The sequence below is a fragment of the Ruditapes philippinarum genome, unplaced genomic scaffold (assembly GCF_026571515.1).
Source record: "Ruditapes philippinarum isolate M1 unplaced genomic scaffold, ASM2657151v2 ctg629_1_1_1_1, whole genome shotgun sequence".
NCBI lineage: Eukaryota > Metazoa > Mollusca > Bivalvia > Venerida > Veneridae > Ruditapes > Ruditapes philippinarum.
This window is the reverse complement of record NW_026858135.1, coordinates 347,909-352,873: the sequence shown is the minus strand read 5'-3', so window position 1 is coordinate 352,873 and position 4,965 is coordinate 347,909. Positions and strand designations below refer to the sequence as shown.

General features: G+C 32.0%; 1 long non-coding RNA gene across 1 annotated transcript; it reads right to left on the bottom strand.

The window, feature by feature from the left end:
• Window positions 1–427: 427 nt before the first annotated feature.
• Window positions 428–2,447, bottom strand: LOC132752248 (uncharacterized). The gene is made up of 3 exons (XR_009628786.1): window positions 2,322–2,447; window positions 1,983–2,094; window positions 428–499 (listed from the first exon to the last, which is right to left on the bottom strand). It is a non-coding gene; the product is annotated as an uncharacterized LOC132752248 (long non-coding RNA).
• Window positions 2,448–4,965: the final 2,518 nt, after the last annotated feature.

Below are 4,965 nucleotides of genomic sequence, written 5' to 3'. Positions count from 1 at the left end.
AAATGTTCCTGTTATATAGGGGTAGCCAACCAAATTTTTTGCAAAATGACTTCAAAGAGGATTACCCCCCATTTCATTGAAAATCTTCTGCTGATCACAGGACTGACATACACTTTTTATAAATGCAAATATCCAAGTCAAAAATTATCACAGAGACTCATGAAATATTTCATTTTCTTCAGAAAACATTGTAGCGTTACTTTTTTAAATTAGTTTTTATACTTAAAAATACCCACTTTTCATCAAATCGCCTCCATGTATAAAAAAATCATACGGTTTTCCCTGCACTTTTTTTCAGCCAATCGCTGGCCGTGTTACAATACGATACCCTGACCTAAAGGGAATATTAAATGTTTAGCATTCTAAATCTAATAATAAATGAAGTTGCATATACAATTACCAATAATGTGGATGCATTTTCACCACTCTTTTAAGTCATTTAAAACTTTGAAGTTCCCTTTTTTTGCAACAAGCGCCGTTATGCCGCATTCTGGATATTCTGAAAATGAATTTTAGCATGTGATTTTTATACTTAACTCATTTTCTGAAGCCAATTTTGTTTAACAACTTCCATAAAATCACACAGATAGCAAACTACACTGTTTTCATTACAAGAAGTGCTTCAAATACTAATTTTGTAACAAAAGGATGCAGCAGGGAGCAATTTTATCACCCCACCCATATTCAAAATAATGACTTTTCACCCAAATTTCAACATTTTATTACCAATAGACTTCCTGAATGAAGATTTAGCTTAGCAAACATACTTAATAACTACTGTATAATGACCTGATTATGGATTACACATTATTTGTACACACATATCAACATTTTGGTGTAAACTAGGTATTTTCAAAACTGCCCTGCTATTTTTCTACTCCAAATATTTGCATATATAGTCTTAAATACAAGCCTAAATGTCAATAAAATGCCAAATTCTTTTTATATTTTTTGTCTCTCTCTCTTACATGGATATAAAGAAATGCAATATATGGAAAAACCAAGTTCCCTCTGGATTTAACAGCACAGTAAAAGCCTAAAATTTGACTTCTACACCCATTTTTTTGGTCATCTTTTGCATTCATTTGGAGTCAAATATGACAATTGAAACCTTCTTTCAGGTGTTTTAACATGTAAAATCACCTCTTCAGACCAAAATGTACTTGGAATGGACAGTAATGTGTATTTTTTTCTCATTTAGGTAGCCAGAAACTAGAATTTATGCACTTATCTAAGTTTCTCAATAAATAAAGGGAGGTAATTCACTGAAGTTGTGCATAATCACACCCTTTTTATACATTTATCTACCAGAATAAGTGCCTTTTCTGTTTATAGACACATCACAGACACTAAAGCTGTGTTATAATTTGTGCCTGATATGATTTGTGAAAAAGTAGATCAACTTTTACTTATCAATAAAACTTTTCTACAAAATAATTCTTACCCTTGGCCATTATGATGCACATTCAATTATGCATTAAAACAGACATAAAGTCTAAAAACATATGGCATTATACAATTGTGAGTGTTTGTAAATATGTATATACAAATAGAAAAACAATAAATTCTTATCACTATTTTGCATTCTTAACCACATAATAAGAGGCTATTCAGAGGCAACCTAACTGAATTATGCTACATTTTTCAATGGATTTCAATTTCTAAGTATGTGTTTGATATTCATGCCCTGAAACCAAGTAAATTTTAAGGACAGAAGCCTTAAAAATGCTATTTATTTGAGCTTTAATGCTATCTATGCCTGGAAATGAAACACAAAACATTCTTATATAGGAAACAGACAAAGAAGCAATTTATTTGTGACATTCTATTTAAATATTTGAGCAAATGGTAAAAATTAGTGCCGAGAGAAGAAATTTCCGCCCCTAGATAAAGCCGAAAAGTTAATCGAAACAGCACCCTAAACTTTTTTTAATTATTATATATCAGTTTTGAACCGACAATATGCATTTGTAATGATATACCTGCAACACCCATCAAAAGTGGCCAATGTGCTTACATCAGGTCCTGTCAAGTTATACATGAAGTCTTCAAACCTGGCATGTGTATAGCCAATGTACAGCATTTCTTTGAAATCTGAAAAAAAATATTTTTAATGACCAAGGTCTACATTATTCATCATCAACATATCACCAATTGATTATCACTCAAATTCACTGTTCAAAGAAAATATAAACCATTATTAACTCTTATGTAACACTAATACTCTTGTTCATATGTAAACAATGCTTGTAGATTGACCCCTTTGACACATTATCTGCTGTAAACACCAACAGTTGCACTGAAATAATGAAATTTCATACCTAGACAGGCTGTATACATCCATTCTTCCAAAATATCAGCTTTTCATGATGTAATCAATGAAGACAAAGTACTACTGTGAATTATGACAGTTCCAATTTCCAACTCTTTAGGTCAGACACTCACATTAATATTTCCATAGACTTACATTATAAGAAATGGTCCCTTATCCTACCTTAAAATTCAGTTTTCATGCTAAAGAGGTATTTTTTCTAGCAGAATGAAATGCCTGACACATAAAAATGTTCCTGTTATATAGGGGTAGCCAACCAAATTTTTTGCAAAATGACTTCAAAGAGGATTACCCCCCATTTCATTGAAATTTTCTGCTGATCCCAGGACTGACATACACTTTTTATAAATGCAAATATCCAAGTCAAAATTATCACAGAGACTCATGAAATATTTCATTTTCTTCAGAAAACATTGTAGCGTTACTTTTTAAATTAGTTTTTATACTTAAAAATATCCCACTTTCATCCAATCGCCTCATGTATAAACTGAATCATACGGTTTTCCCTGCACTTTTTTTCAGCCAATCGCTGGCCGTGTTACAATACGATACCCTGACCTACACAGAGTTTTATACTGTAACCGGTGTCGAGGTAAACAAAAGTTATGAGGCCGCGCGATTTAAATAAATCAAAATAAACACATTTACTACATGGAGTTGGATTTAGAAGCTGTTGTGCGAAGTATGTATAAACTTTCATATTGTATTTACATGTTTTTACAACTTTTATCCGCGTACATGCCCAAATATATAATACTATGAAAGAATTGTAATGGGTTTTCGCGTGTTTATAAATCGGCGTTTGTCGTTTAAAACAGTAAAGATTTTTTTCAATTTTCATAAGATATAAATAATAATTAGCCTATAAATTAACATTCCTTTTGGTAATAAGATGATTATGATGTAGGAAAAATAGAAATAAACAATTTTAAGTTTATCCTGGATAGCTTCAAAATGTAACGGAAGCGTGTTTGGGTAAACAATGCACGAAATTTAGAATAAAGTGTTAGTAATTTTAGAATCATAAATGCATGATATTTTTTAACAGATTAGTAACAGATTATAAGTTTTTAGTATAAACATGTCGTTGTGTATGATACATACTAAGTTTTCATTTCAGATTACTTGTGTTACACTAAGTTGGGCGGGATAATGCAATGTGATTTCCAGCCTTGTAAGATGAGACTTGAAAGGTAATAGTGAGCGTGATATATTATCTTTTTTAAACATACTAGTGATATATGGGATGTCAGGGGAGTCAAAAACAGATACAGAATGTACAATAATTATGTAATTTCAAAATTGTGATTCCAAAAAAGGGAGAAAAATTATTTTACAGTCATAGTAAGTAGTTCAAATTGTTGTTGAGCTCCATCGTTTAACTAAATTGTGCTCCAAATTTTAATTAGGAGCTATTAGGAGTAAACTGTTGCTTTGCCGGTGGTAACAGATCCCCATTTTTGACTGTTAAATTCGTTCTGCGATTTTCAAACACATGACGATATGATAGTTTCGATACAAACGCAATGAATCTGAGATGTCTGTGCTAATATGGATATCTGTATGTCCATATACACCGTCTGTCTTTCTGTTTAACAACATTTCTATTTGCTTTTCTGTCCGTCTGGCTCTCTGTTTATTGTTTTTACCAAATTATAAAATTTGATAGTTGTAAAACTTGATTCTGAGATACTATTAATCTGTGTAGAACATCTGCCTATCTTTAATAGGGCATGTCTATCTGTTTGCTTTTCTTTCCTTATGCTGTCCGTCCTAAATTTATGAAAACTACAACATATGGTCTGTGAATCTTATTGGAAGTATGGGCCTAAACAAGCAGATAACTCATTCTATATATTAAGAGTGATTGATAAATAGTTCTGGTGCTTGTTTGATAAGCCAAAAATGAAAGCCCTGTAATACCGACAACCACTGACCACAGGGAAAATGCCTCCTTTTATTTAATTATGTTTCTCTCGTCAATAATAGTTGCAGATGTTATTTAAATATCTGGTAAAAAAGTGATCCCTCAGAAGCATTGAAAAGGCAAATTTACATGAAATCTGTAGAGTCGGTTTGATTGAGTCTGTACATGAGGGATAATTAAAAAGTGGAACATTCCTCATACCCCTAGCACCGGATTGAGCGGTACTTAAATCTCAACACTTAAAAGTGCTGGACTCAATGATCCTGAAGAACCAGAAAAATATAACAACACTAAAGCGAAGTACGGGGCAACTCTTTACGACTGCCGAACAGCACTTCACACCTGCTGTTGTAATGTATAAACATCTGGTAAAAAAGTAATCCCTCGGAAGCATTAAAAACAGCAAATTTACTGAAAATTGCAGACTTGGTTTGATTCAGTCTGTGATCATGAAAGCTGTATTTGACTTTGAATATATGTTTCGCTCTATAGTGCACCCAAATTAAAAGTATGCATTTCTCTGGAGAGGACTCCACTTTTTGGGTAAAATTTATTTCTTTTATACTTAATATAAGTAGTTTTATACTTAAGATCAGACAATGCTTTTTGTAATCTCTTTTTTGATTCCATTTTATATGACTGGATTTAAAGCCGACATATTAGACAAGAGTAGTGTTATGATTTAAAAGACAAGAAGAGAAAACTG